The sequence below is a fragment of the Ambystoma mexicanum genome, chromosome 5q (assembly GCF_040938575.1).
Source record: "Ambystoma mexicanum isolate Mex_15411 chromosome 5q, UKY_AmexF1_1, whole genome shotgun sequence".
NCBI classification, from domain to species: domain Eukaryota; kingdom Metazoa; phylum Chordata; class Amphibia; order Caudata; family Ambystomatidae; genus Ambystoma; species Ambystoma mexicanum.
Genome location: NC_090933.1, coordinates 322,765,519 through 322,781,079, shown reverse-complemented (window position 1 = coordinate 322,781,079; position 15,561 = coordinate 322,765,519).

Below are 15,561 nucleotides of genomic sequence, written 5' to 3'. Positions count from 1 at the left end.
TCATCACAGTTCCCAACTACCCCTCCTCACTCTTCTTCATCACAATCCCCAACTACCCCACCTCACTCTTCCTTGTCACAGTCTCCAACTAACACTACTTCACTCTTCCACCTCATTGTCTCCAATTAACTCCACCACACTCTTCTTCGTCACTTCCCTCACTAACTCCACATCACTCTTCCTCATTATAATCCCTGACTACCCTTCCTCACTCTTTCAATTCATAGTCCCCCACTAACTCCAAAACTTCACTACTACCAACTAACGTTTCCTCATCACAGCACTCCACTACCAACACTTCACTGTTCATCATCATAGTTCCCAACTACCCCTCCTCACTCATCTTTGTCACGATACCCAAATACCCCTCATCACTTTTCCTCATCACAATCTCCCACAAACTCCACCTCATTCTTCCTCATTACAGTCCCTGACTACCCCTCCTCACTCTTCGTCATCACAGTCCCGTGCTAATGACACCTCATTCTTCTTCATCACACTCCCCCCTTGCTCCACTTCACTCTTTCTTCATCACAGTCCCCAGTATCTTGACACACTCTTCTTCATCACAGCCTCTACTAACTCCACCTCATATGTCTCCCTCACAGTCCCCCACGAACTTCACCTCACTCTTGCTCATAGCAGTACCCCACTAACTTCAATCTTCTTTGTGACAGCCCCCCGCTACCAAAATCTCACTCTTCCTCAACACCATCTCCGACTACCACAATCTCATACTTCCACATCACAGTCCATCACTAACTCCACCTCAAATGTTTGTTGTTACTTCCCCCACTAACTCCACCTCCCCCACCTTGGCTTTAATGTGTCTCCCTATGTGAGAGAGGGTATTCCCAGACATGGGTCCCTTGCACGCTGCGCCATCAGGAGCCAAGCTGTACCTCACTGAGAAGGCCCAACAAGGCCAAAACATGTCTGGGTTTTCTTGTGTTTTCGTGCAGAGGGGACCTGGCCTGGCAGTTCGGGCAGGGAGGTTCCCATTGGTGGCAGCACCTGGCTGATATGCATATGGCTGGACCCCTTTTGCAATGGTGCAGATCGGCTATTAAACAGTGGTTTTGAAGGTTGCCCAGAGCAATGCCAGTGGTTCAGATCAATTTGAAACCTTCCACCAATCACTGTTTTGGTGTGAGTTTGTCTCCCTATATGAGAGAGGATATGCCCAGACGTGGGTCCCTTGCTCGCTGCGCCATAGGGAAACAAGCTGCACCTCACTGAGGAGGCCCAACAAGGCCGAAACATGTCTGGGGTTGCTTCTATTTCTGTGCAGAGGGGACCTGACCTAGCACTTTGGGCAGGGCTGTTCCCATTGGGGGCAGTACCTGACTGATTTGCGTATGGCTGGACCCCCTCTGCAATGGTGCAAACGGGCTAAAAAAGCTTTTTTGGTTTTAGCTGTCAAGAGGGCACATGTGACCCAAACCCGCTTTGTGCCAATGGAGAGCTGCAGCTGCAAATATGGCTACTAATTCAGCAGGGCCCAAACGTACGCTATGCTTTCGGCAAGCAGTTTAATTAAATCTGATTAGCAGCTTATCCTTTCTGAGATGGATTTTTGTCCATCATTTTATTGGTTTAATAAAAATGAATAAAGCCAGGTCTTCTATCCCCTTGCCATTTGGCAATTCCACAAACGCGGGGTCTACTTAAACTAGCAATTTGTGCAAAATGCATGAGTGTGTGTAGCGAGTGAGGAAGTGTTACCAGCTGTCTAGCATTGCAGACAGCATTTTGGAAAAGAGGAGACTACTTAAACGAGTGTGGTGTGTGAAGCGCACACAAAATGTGTACTGACAAGTGCAGTTGTCTGCAGTTTCCTGTGGTGTAGCAAGGGCTATATGAGGCTTCTGGTTGTCTGTTTTGAACATTGCTTTGGCAATGACCGGTGCTCATATCAGCTAGAAGAAGTTTATATCTGGGTAGTTTTCATGTAATCTTTTCACTCAGCAAAGAGATATTTAGAAGTGCGACTGATGAGATTGTCATCAATTATATCTTCTCTCCACACATCTTGAATATTGTCTTATTGTTATCCTTATAATCTGCCATGGAAGGTTATGACTTGTTGGAAATACAAAACAAAGACCTCCAATGACAAGAGCATCGAGAGGATTTAAATCAGGTTAATTATAATGGCCCTCAAGTATAGGGGACAATGTAGTCCTTGTTACAGAAGAAAGAGGAAACAAATAGTAAATGCACGTTAAAAAAACAACTTACTTTAAAGCCCATAATTTAAAAGACTAAAAGAATGGCGTAGACAGGGGCTTGAAAGTTAATAATGAAAAGCTTTGGGCATGCATGACCTTTCTAAATCACCACAGGTTTGTGTCATCTCCTACAAACCTGGATCTAACTACTGATTCCACTGTAATGATGCACTTGTGTGAGTTCACAAATGGAGGCCCAATTACAGGGATCAGAGACTAGGGGAGAAAATAATTCGGAGACAATAGAGAAAAACAAACTGACCAATACTTAGTTAGAGGTTATGATTAGGTTGATCCCTTGGCAAATTCAGTGATGATGGGAAAGCAAAATATAGATTATTTTTCTGAATGTAACACAACTGTGTCCCAATCCTTAGGATCTATGCATATGGTCTTGCTATCTCTAGTTGCATTGTATAGTGTTTTACTAACAGAGGTAAGGATAAACCCGTGACTAATAGAGAACATAATTACCATTTGTATGGAAAAATATTAAATCCCATGGAAGAGGGGGGATAGCGAAGATGGAATATCCTCTGCAAATAAAAACATGAGATGTAGTGTAAGTATTGTTAATGTCTTGGTTACTGAAACTTAAGAAAATGTGCTCTCTAAAAAAGAGCCAGGTCATACAGGTGTTGCAACTATGGATTGTTTGGGAGAGGTATCCGGTCACCAGGGTTTGGATTTGGAATCTGAGTCAGGCTTCTCTAATGATTTGCAAATGAGAAGGAGAATAGAAACATTACATTTGCAAATGAGAAAGAGAAGAGAAACATTAAAAAAATTAAACATCGAACAAAATCAAATAGAACTGTTAACGTGAACATTTATCAACGCTATGTTATAGTCATTGAATCAGGACATATTTTGTTGGTGGATAACAATTCACATTTTGTTCTAATAAGCTTCTGACTAGGATTTGATGAAACAAACTGAAAAAAAAATATGTACTTTGTTTCAAAGCACATATTTTTGCTTTGGAAGCCAAAACAAGTAAAACTTTAAAAAAAAAGTGAATCTACAATTCATCCAAAGGAAAAGCAGGGGGCAAAGATAACCTCAGGGGGTCAAAAAGTGGAAGTTAACACGCATATATTCATGCTACAAAAATGCAAAACAACATGCATGAAGGAGAATTGAGTTTGACATGTACGGAGGTCCTGATAGAGGTGTTTGAGAAACGTAACAAAAATAAAAAGTCATATTGGATAGTGATAAAACTAAGCTACACAATCAAAAGCAGGATTCAAATCAGGCGGGACATTGGGAATGGTACACCAATTGCCACTGTTTTTCCTGGGAACTGTAGTGATGAGCTGACATGAAATGGATGGGACTGTAGACAGTTTGTGGTGTACGGCAAGTTTTAACATTGGAATATTTGTTGAAGGATACACAGGTGAATTATTTTAAATCTAGACATCTTATTTCAGATTTTTTATGCAATCCCTTCATTAAGGTTGATTACAATGAGAGATTGTGCAAGTACAGTTTAATGATTATCAGGACCTCTAACACGGTTAATTTGCATATACCCTCAATAACTATTATCAATATTCTTTTAGCAGAAAAAAAACTATTTTGTTTTGTGGGTTTTTAGATGTACCCCCACAAAACCTTGTTATCAGTGATTACTGGGCTTCCATCAAATCCAGTAGGTCCATTATTGTTAACGTATTGCTAAAATACAATATCATGTTTATTATGTAGATAGCTATGCTGTCTCTACTAAAAAGGAACGTGATGGATATTTAGGAGGGTTTGTTTTGCAAATGCCATTATCCTTGCCTAAATCTACCCCTGTTGAAGTTATAAGAGTGTAATTGTGGTTAGGGTCATAAGATATTACCCCTATGTTAAGAAAATAAGCATTTTATATATGATATGATAATTTGGCAAGCAGGGGGCAACTGAGTAGTGACTCATTTGAAAACATGTACATGAAAACATCATTTTTATTTAGAGGTATATAAAGTGAAGCGTTTATAAAATAGTAGGACTTTAATTTTGAAATTGTAGATGGCATGGATTATCATTTCTGCAGTTAGAGAAGAAAGTGGGAAGATTTGATTGGGGTGAACATTTTAATTATTTAGTGACATCAAATCTTTGAGACAACATGTCGATTGGTTTCCCAGATAATGTAAAATGCATGAATATTTGTGGAACTTTCTAAGTAGATTTTACATTGATTTATAGTTGCAATTTCATTTTAATATATTATCCATGCATGAAGTAATGGGAAGAATACAGAGTATACCCAGGTCACAGAGAATGTGTCGATTTTGCAAAACTTTAAGTAGAGAAGAAACCCTTAAACATCTTTGTGCTGAATGGGAAGTCTTGGATGGTATTAGGCAATATTATTTTAGACAGTTGGTAAGCGCCTCTTCGTTTTAATATACTGGTGAAATTTGAAAAAAAGGCTTTGAATGGGAAAGAAATGACTCTAATTTTAGCAGTTGTAATATTTTTATGTATACACATAAAGAGATGGAGTGTTAAGTTATTGATTGTAGCATTTTTCTTTTTGTTGTCTTTTGTGGAAGATTTATGAAAAATCATTCTCCAAAATTCATCATCTTCCATTGCCATTGGTCTCTTTTTGTTACAAAGTCTGTACACGGCCCAGAAGTTGGCACATATACAAAGTGCACAGAAATAGATAGAAATGGAGGTGTGGGATGTTTGACATCCCTGTGTGCCGGTGGCACCAGAATCAGCAAAATGCCGCGAAAACCCCATGCATGCCAAAACCTATGAAAATTGTGCTTTGAAACCGGAAACGATGGCTGCCAAATCTATTTTGCCTGTTGTCAGTGGTGGAAGGAAACCACACTTCTGAAACATGTCATTGGGCTGTACAACATGTAAAAATGGAGCACAGATGAAAAGCAGTGCTTGCTGAAAGAAATCCTAAATCTGCTTTTAAATCTTTTCTTGGTTGCTAACAAAATATACAGAATGCTGGTCCCAAACACCCGCAAACATCTAATCTTCTTGTTGGATGTCCCATGCTATGGAATACAAAGAATCATTGTGCATTTGCAATATCCAGGAAAGTTGAATTGGTCAGAAAAACATCCACAGCCAGTTTGCATGCCTGGGAAAGCTGTCAAAATCTGGGCACAGTACCAGCAGCCGCCTGTGACTGTTTCAAAACCTGTTTTAAAACTATAAAAGTTGTACCATTAAGATCTAATGTCTCAAATCTAAGTGAATTGTTATCAAGAGCAAACTAGGTTGTCACTATTTAAACTTCATGGTTTAGAGCCTAGAATCAGTGTTCTAGATGTTTGTTTTAAATTGTAAGTTTACTTTCAACAAAGAAAAATGTAACACATTTACTTTTAATGTACTCCTGATTCAGCCAAAACTACAAAGAAACTTCCCCTACTGGGAAAGACACCTCCCTTCTGCTTCCCACCAAAAGGCCAGGAACTCACATTCAGGTGTTGATTAAGAGGGGAGGGGCACTGGAGCTGCTCTAGGAAGAAACAATGGGCCTTCCTGGGTTGAAAGGATATGCAGATTATAGTGTCAACGTGCTCTCTGCCAGAAGGAAGTAGGCAGAGATTACTGCTGTAGCTGCAAGAGAGCCAAGGAGGCGAGGATAGACAGTTTTGTTGATCCACATTTTAAGAGGAGCCAGAACTCTGTGCTATGTTCTGGGACATAACTGTGGAAATGGTGGTATTATACCAAATGTATTGATGTCAGAAGTATGAAACCTCACACACTTATGCCCCTATGCAATGTGCACATGTGTACCAAGTTTGGACAAAATAGATATTGTATCCCGGAATAAAAAGTGCGAAAATCTGTCAGATCCAGACCCAAGATCCTACAGAGACAGGGTTTGGAAGCGTATTTGCTCCACAAAGTATGGGATATGGATATGCTATTGTTATCAAGTTTGTAAAATTGTAAATATGTATTATATGAAAAGTAGATTTCATGTGCAAAAACAAAGGGGAGGTTTTCCCTGCCTCATAAACCACCTCATCATGATGACACTCTGTTTTCTTCTCCAATCAGGGGAGAGGAAAGACCCTAGCCAATAGAATACCTAGGGGGTGCGCCAGGATAATTCAGCATACTCACCCCTTTATTAAATGTATAAATAGAGACAGCTAAGGGCTCACAAAGACACACTGATCCACCCACCATCCCGATTTCAGCAAAGCACTCTGCAGGAGAACCATCCATACTCTTTGTTCCAGACTCTAAAAACTTTGCAAGCAGAAAGGCTCAGAGCATAGCTGAACCACTTTCAGCTGGGCCTAACTTCCAGAACCCATCGCTCTACTTAAAGGGAAAACCAAAAAGGAGCAGCCAGGCTGTGCTGTAACTGCTTGCCTGCCAAAGAATCATTTTCATAACCAGAAAGGCAGATTAAACCTGGTGCCGTGCTGTGCAGACCAGAGAGCAATTGCAGATCCAGTCCAGTCATGTGTGCAGTGTCCAGAGGGCCTTGCTAATCGCTGATCCATCCAGTCCGGTGTGCCCAGCAGTCTATCCCAGAAAGTATCCCTGACCAGATCCCTGACGGGTCCATTCAAAACATTGGTAGTGAGTATCCATAGTACAGGATTGTCACTAGCCTATGTACTATCTATAGTCATCCATATCTAAATCAAATCTATCTCATATCCAGAACTGTATTGTTAGAAATCCTTTTTGTCTTGCCTGAACTCTCTCTCTTATCCTATAGTCCTTCTGTAATGATATTGTTAAAATCATCTTTGCGCTGATATATTTTATCTGAAGAAAGATCTCACCGGGCAAACACCTCATCGGTGATGTCCTGATCTGGTGCTTGTGCTGTCGTGTAGTTTGTATCTTAATAGTATATTCCTAGTGTAAAGAAACCTTGTTTGTAATTTTAAAAGTGCATCCTTGTTTGACAATTTTGCTTCTATCTGTAAAAAACAACCTCCACGAAAACGCTCATAACTCCTTCATACTTTATGCTAGAAATGGAATTCAAGTGTCTACATGAAGCTGACATCCTAAGCTTTCCAAAGAACCCAAACATGCATCCCAACTCCTTATTTTCTTTCCCCGCACAGAAAAGTTTGCCGAAAATGTTTCTTTTGCCACAGATCTATAACGTGTGAAATAGTTTTACATTGCACCCGACCACAAAATGAAGTTTTCCACTTGATTATCACTCTTAAATCAATTCTGTTTTTCTTTCTGTGTTTGCTGGGGGAAATTGGGATTGATACATTTGTTTAAATTATGTATTCCTGAAACCTGTTCTCTCTCTTCCCACCTCTTTATATTGCATATTGTGGAGTGTGCAGGGGGAAATATTAACCACATTGCCATTTGATTGAACACACGCAAAAGTATTATTTCTATGCTGCATTATTTTTCCCATCATTACTCCTTGTGATTAAAGAAATTGTTTAGTGTAACATCACCCCATTGGTGATTATTGTAGACCCGTTAAAAATAGTGTGATATATATTGTGCATACATAAAATAAATATTTTAACTTTGCAAACCAGCCAGATTCCTGGTTCAGTGTGACCGGGGGGGGGCGGGGTTAAAAGAGAGGGGCGTGATATACGTGGTACATCGTTCAGAAATGAAAGAACTTATAGACACAAATAATTAATTAAGGGTTTCAGCTGTGCATCACACGCTAGGCATTGACTTAGGTGAAGTGCCGGGTTTAAATCACTTACAGAGGAGAGTCACCTGGAACCTGCAGGGTGCCCAAATGGACCTGAGAAGTCACAGGCACCCCCCCTCTCTCCCCCGCAATTGTACATTTGTTCCTGTCTCAAAGCTTACTAGCACAAACAGGAACTCAGGAGCCATGTTCTCAACAATAGTGCTTGTTCACGAGTGCATAAGATTTGTCAGAGCAAAGGGTGCACCTGCTACTCTGACAAATGTGCTGCACCTTTGCTGAGAAAAGGTTTTCGCGATTGTCTTTTCTTTTGTTAATGGGCATCAAATCCCCTTAGACAGGTTCTGCATGGCATGCAAGATAAAGATCAGGGATTTGATAATTCACCCTCCGTACTTCGAAAATGTCAGTTAGTCATAAAGTGCCAGACTGCTTATTATTTCAAAATGTATATGATGTTTCCACTGAGTTGATACTATGGACTACTAAACAAACAGGAAGATGTATGCCTTCACCTGAAATAAAGAATATTCCTTTAAATAAATAACTTAAAGAATGCTTAAAGGAGGATTTCAGTAAGACCTCACATTTCCTATACAATGCAGCTCATCCTTAAAAGAAATCGTAATTGGCCAGATGAAAAGGTGCCCTCCATACAATTCTTGTCAATTGCACTGTGGAGTGTTATTTTATGTTGATTTATACCATGCACTGCTACCACCCAGGGGCAGTCTCCAGGCACTTCTGTGGCTCTGCGAGAGAGAGCAGTGGGGAGGTTACTGAGGATAAGGCTGAAATGATGGTATCGGGTAATATTATCCCCCTATATATGGTCACCATACATATTGTCACCTGGAAAAGATTGTGGCAACATTATATATGGTGACTATATGTATGGGGTCAAGGGGAGAAGTGGTTGCAGGGGAGTCCCATGCATGTACATTATGGAAATGTCCCTCCAAAAAATGGCAATTTTTTGGCGACTTTTTTGCAAGGTGTCATTTTTGCAGGGACCGAGAGGATAGGTTTAGGACCAGGGGGAACTGGCATCTGTGGGTGTTGTTTTCTGTATGGGAGTTTGTGTGGGAGGCCACGAGTGTTGTACCTGTATGGGTAAGATTCTGTGTCTTGGTTATGTGATAGTGTTTTGTGTTGGAGTTAGTGTGTTAAGTGGGGTTGTGGTGGGTTTGGTTGTATGAACTGGTTAGATAGTGTCCATAAGGGATCCAGAGCCATGGTGGCCGTAGCTGTAAGAAAATCTGGAGTTATGGTCTGCAAATTACGTTGTTCAATGGTTTGTGGACTATCTGGAGATGCTGGGTGTGAACATAGCATTGAGTCTAGGGTGTGTTTATGAGTTGTGTGGCTAGCCTAAACTCTATTATGGCAGCAGTTATGTTGATGGAGCAAGAAGGAGAGAATGGGTTAATAAGTCGGTCTGTGTGTTGGAGCCTCTGGCATAGCTCTTTGGTTGCCGCTTGATGACATCTTGCCCGGTTCTTGGTTGTGGTTCTTTCGGCCATCTCGTCTCCACTCTAGTTGCTTGTCTGTGAGAAGTGTAAAGAGGCGGCAGATGCCTCTTTGAACTTCCCTATTTTCACTCTGGAGTTCAAATAGAATAAACACCACCTGCCATTAAGCATGGCTGGCAGCGTTTACAATGGTTTTCTATGGAAACTGCCTGCTTTTTGCTTTTGCCTTCTGCTTTTTTCCGAAAAAAAGCAGTTTCCGTAGGAAATCATGTTTTACGCCAGCATGAAAATCTCCAACTTGCGTGAACATTTTTTTTTTAGAAGGTGGAGGGCAAGCGGGACGTGGAAATGTAACTCCCATTCGACCCTGCCCTCTGTCTTCCAAAAACATGACAATCCCTGTGGCATGAATGGAGGCGTTAAAACAACCGTAACATCATTAAACCTGCCTGTAGCTCCGCCATTTGCGCTACAGGGACCTGAAATATGAGCTCCTAGTCATCTTCAGGGGTAAATATTGTGAGATTGTAGCAACAAGATTGTTCAGATGTACAAATACACTTTTCCAAGCACACAGAAAAGTTAAATTGATGTTTTATTTAGGACCACAGTTATTGCTGGTCAATGCAAATTCCCCATACACTCTCAAAGATAAGTGAATTCTCAGATGTACCGTCAACGCTGTCCTCCAATTACTGAACAATAATACTTTCTCATTTGAAAAGCACATTGAGCCAGTAACATTAATGGAATGTGAATATATTTACATAAAAAAACATAGGGCGTTTTGTATCTCTTATCTAATGGATTTTCATGAGACGCAGGGTCTTGTCATAGGTTTTCTGGAGAGGGAAATGTGGTGGTGAAATGACAGTAATAGTGTTAACCATACTTTACCACCATTTCCCATGCTATCAAATTGCAAGTTAGGATGTAAATCAAAGGAGATAGGTACATCATTGGGCGGGATGTATCACCTCCACACATTGGGCCTCATTACACGGAAGGCGGTGAGCCATGGCGCTATTAGCGCCATGGCTCATGCCGGTAAAATACCGGCACCGCCTTGGCGGAAAGGGGATTTACCGCCCCATTCCAAGGTTGGTGGGGCGGTAAATCCCCCTTCCGCCATTGCCCTTCCCCATTCCCATTTCTGCCCCATAGGGCTCTATGGGAATGGGGAAGGCGCTAATTACGGCACCGCAATTTTGCGGTGCCGTAATTAGCTCCGAGGTCCCTTAGCGGGTTGGTTTTTAACGCCTGCAAAAAGCAGGCGTTAAAGCACCAACCCGCTAAGGGACCTCGTAGTAAGGCGGTAGGGATTTACCGGTACCAGTATTTTACCGGTACCGGTAAATCCCTACCGCCATCCGTGTAATGGGGCCCATTGTCTCCAAAGGAGTTATCTATCCCTGCGGCAATTCCTCCAAAATCCCCATGGAGTTTATTGGACTTTATAGGTGCTTGTTTCGGCTTAGAGGCACCTGTGTGTGCATTTCACACTGCCAGTGTAGTTGTTGATTTTGCTGGAGCAGATTTTGTGGAGAAAGTGTTGTGTCCCTTAAAATGATTCTTGAGAGAGCAGAGTTTCACCTCAAACAGTGAGACTGTGCGAGCAGTTTGTTTTGTTTTGGTCCTTTTGCCCTTTTCACTGTGCTCTTTCATCTACAGCATGGGTTACTGGTTATATTGCTGATTTATCCATGACAGTACGTTTCTGCTTGCATGCCATGTTTGATTTTGCTTTCATCATAACTGCATTAATCATATGATTGGTCATATTGTGTCCATCATATGCTTTGTATTTTATTGTTTTATTGTGTGGTTTTGTAATGGCCTTTTAACAGTCAAATAAAGAAACAGTGATGGAGTCATATGGATTACCGCTGCGATTCTACTACTTGCAATTGAGTTGATTTTGTCTGATTACTAGTGGCGGCAACAATAATCAAGTTTGGCAGTAATTTCTCAGGATTTACCGCCAAACACGTAATGAGGCCCATAAAGCTAAATGGTGCTTTTATAAGAACATCAGGCAAGGTAAGACATTCGAAGATTTAAAGATTAATGTAATAGAGATTGACCTGTTCACCTTAAATTAATGTTTGTAAAATACGGTTGCAAATAGTACTTTCTGAAGCTTTTTACTCCAGCAGTAATGAACAGAAACCGAATGGAAGGTAAAAGAAATAACTTTTGACAGAGTTCAAGGCGTTTTACAAAGACACTGCTTAGTAAATGGTTGTAAAATCATGTAGTTTAGAGCACGTTCCATATGTAAAGTAGATCACAGCATGGTTATATTTAAAATGATTATTATTAAAGTCGGTCATTGCAGATTTTGTACACACCCAGCTTGGACGACTTTTCACAACCACACTTACAGGTATGCACAAATATGAGATCTCGTTAAGTTCAGTAACACTCACGGTCAGTCTCTGATTTCCCAATGACAAGTTTGCCTACCACCATATATCAAGCAATATGTATGACTAGCCTCCACATGCAAACTATCAGTTGATGCTAGTGTTCACATAAATGTTTTTAGAAAGTTCCCACAGTGTTAAAGACAATCTTCACATTCCAATCAATATGCATGCCCAACGACCATATGCCAAGCAACAGGTATGATCAGACTGCACGTCTTGTAACATATTTCTGATGCTTGTTAATCTGCTTAGAATCACATGCTGTGCATATAGTCTGACATCCAGTCGTCATCGCCGAGTATTGTATCTTGTCTTTCGAGAATCGAAAGGGGACATTGACATAGCGGTGCCTGTAACACTATCCCTAACGTGATGTGTAGTGTACCCAAAATCCCTCACACATTGAGGTCCCTCAGATTGTTTTTTTTACACCCATACTGGTCGCCTTATGCGGCGCTCGTCCAGAGAAATTGCTTTTGTTCTCTTCGACCTACCCTACCGTTGCTTCCGTCGACGGCTGTTCCAGTTCCCCGCCGAAGATGGCCCACAGATCTTTGACAGATCTTGGACAGAGCCCGGTCGGTGCTGCCGACCACGTGGCCGGGCCTTCTGGCTGGCCTACACAGTAGGGAGCGTGGGGTCAGGTTGGACATTTCCCTTTCTGAGAATGCCTTTTCCTTTCCTCTCTCATTGTTTCCTGGGTCTATTCGTCACAGTTTATTTCCTCAGCTATGGAGAGGACTCCATTTAGGTTTTGTCCTGTTTGCAGGTCCAAATTCCCTTAGAAAGATACGCACCATAAGTGTAACCGGTGTTTACCCCTCACTCACAATGATTCGGTTAGTGTGGCTTGCAAGCTCCTGTACCCGTAAACCTTGAAGGAGCACCGTGTTAAGCGGTGGGCGACCTACGGAATGTCGCAGGCTGAGTCTAATTCTCCAGCTGTCACAACTGCCAATTGTGACGAGGGGTTGAGTGACGAACTAGCCTCCGATTCGGAGGCGATTGACCTTTCGGAGGAGCACTCTCAGTCTGCGTCATCTGTCCTCTGGCCCTCTAGGCAAGACCTAAGTCCGCCTATGGGGAATGTACGCCTCGGCAACACAGTCGCACATGTTCCCCACACTAAAGACACAACCCCAGGGACGTCTTCGACTAAACAGTTGAAACAGTCCATAGTGCCAACGGGCTCGCTGAAAGCTTCAGCCTTGCCCGCCGACCGTCAGGGTCGGCAGCCCTCCCCGCAACAGCAGACGTGCCTTGTGACTGGGCCTGCTAAATCAAAGGGTGCGGACCCCAATATCCACCATCCCATTGAGACGCATCAGAAGAAAGTATCCACGGCCGAAAAAGGCCCCAGTTCTGCCAAAAGTAGTCACGCAAAAAGAGGCCCGGACTTCCGAACTTCCCGATGAGGAAGTAAATACTGAGAGCATCGCCAGAATCATTTCAGCGGATTCTCACAAACAAAGGTCGAAGGATTTGTCGAAACCCAAGGACAAGCACAAGGATTCATTGAAGGCTGAAAAATTTACCGGAACCTACGGAAAGGCCTACAGACAGAGGAGAAGACACGCATCAACCGCCAGAACATTGAAAATACTTTTCAGAAGCTCCTGAAGGGATTTCTCACTCAGGAGGAGGCTCAAAATGAAGATCCCTTTATTGACTCTCAGGACGTCCATTTAGACCCCACTGAGGGTTGGGGGGGTAGACCCGGACTCCATTGATCCTCGCCCTTGGTCACCTACTCCAGATCTGGAATCTGATGCCTTGTGCCTGGACTCCCCTCCAAACACTCCCCCTAGACAGGCCTCCCCGGTAGACGATTAAATAGCTTTCAATGCCGTATTCAGGAAAGCAGCTGAACACTTCAATATTGCTACTCAAGAAGCTGTTCCAGAGGTCGATTTTGTGGAGGACATTTTGAAAGAAAACCCCCCTGCCAGCCTGGTGATTCCTCTACTAAATTCAATTAAAAAGAGGTTGGCCCATTCTCTTTTAACACCTGCACTTACTAGAGCAGTGAATCTGACGGTGGAGAAGTTTTTTCGACCCTCCCCCTCTCACTCCCTCTACATCAGGGGTCATTGTACTCCAGATTCATTGGTTGTTAGAACTACCAGAAAAAGAGCAGGAGTTCCCTTGTCCATTGAAGAGGCACCCCCCGACAAGGAATGTCTATGCTATGTCTACGGAATGTCTACGCTTTGGGGAAAAGGATCACAGCGGCAGCGGCCTACTCCACTCGCATCGCCAACAACACAAAGTTGTTAGCAAGCTATGCTGATGCGCAATGGGCCAAGCTAGGGGAAGACCTTCAAGAAGTCCCTGGGCCACTGTGAGCCCGTCTTTTCTCAACAGTGACAGAGGGCAGGCAAGTTAACCAAAGTATGCTTAAAAATATTTTGGATGCAGCAGAAACGGCCCAAGGTCTTTTGCTCAAGGTACCCTCCTGAAAAGGCACGCATGGCTAAGAAACTCTGGGTTCAAGCCAGAAACACAAGCTTCACTTATAAATAAACCAGTGGATGATACTAGTTTATTCAGAAAGGCAGTGGATGAAGCCCTCAAAACTGCAAAAAAGGAGCATGACACCCTTAAAACGCTGGATCAAATCACCCAGAAACCTGCACAAAGAAGGGGTAGTGGGAATAGACGTTCCTTTCGTGGGCAATGATTCTCTCAAAATCAGTACAGCTTGGGGAATACCTGGTCCTCTTCCCAAGGAACCAGCAACTACAATACCCCATACCCCACAAGGGGGAAACACAGTGGTAAAGGAAGGCGCCAAAACCCTATCCCTTGAGGCTCCCTGGCAACAGGCCAGAAATGACCCGCAGGTCCAGGCCCCCTCCCATGCATCCCCAATCAGGGGCTGGCTAACATTGTTTCTTCGAGCATGGGAGGGAATAACTACAGACCAGTGGGTGCTGAAGACCGTCGCCCACGGGCATTGTATAGAGTTTTGCCGGACCCCACAGTTTAGACCGCCACAAGCAAGACGCCTGATGCCAGATCATCTGCAAATCCTGCTACAAGATGTCGAAACCCTTCAGGAAAAGGGCGCCATAGAGGTTGGACCTCTTCTACAGGTAAACAAGGGTATTTATTCACTGTACTTCTTTGTACCTAACAAGGATCTCACCATGCACCGTGTATTAGATATGTGCCCAGCGAACACATTTGTAAAGCCCCAAATGTTTTGTATGGTCACTTTGCAAGACGTAATTCCCCTGCCCACACAGGGAGATTACATGGCAACATTGGGCATGAAAGATGCATACTTTCATATTTCAATGTTGCTGGCGCACAGAAAATACCTCAGATTTATGATTCTGGACAAGAACTACCAGTTCAAAGTATTACCCTTCGGCATAGCTTCTTCACCAAGGGTATTTACAAAGGTACTGGCAGTGGCAGCAGCACACCTGCACAGACAATCCGTTCCAGTTTATCCTTACCTAAACAACTGGCTCATAACAGGGGATTCCTACGAAACCTGCCTGTCAAATACCCAAAAGACTATAGATCTTCTATTCAGTCTACGATTCTCTATCAACGAGAAGAAATCCAGCATAGATCCAGGCCAGGTCAAACAGTTCCTAGGGGCTCTAATTCGAACAAAGGACGGCCTCATCTTCCCCTCCAATGAGAGGGTTAAAAAAATGCTGTTTCAAATCCCTCAATATGTAGCCAGTCGAGAGGTGACGGTACGCAAAGCTATGCGGCTGTTGGAAATGATGGCTTCATGCATTTATTTGGTTCCTCAAGTGCGCTTG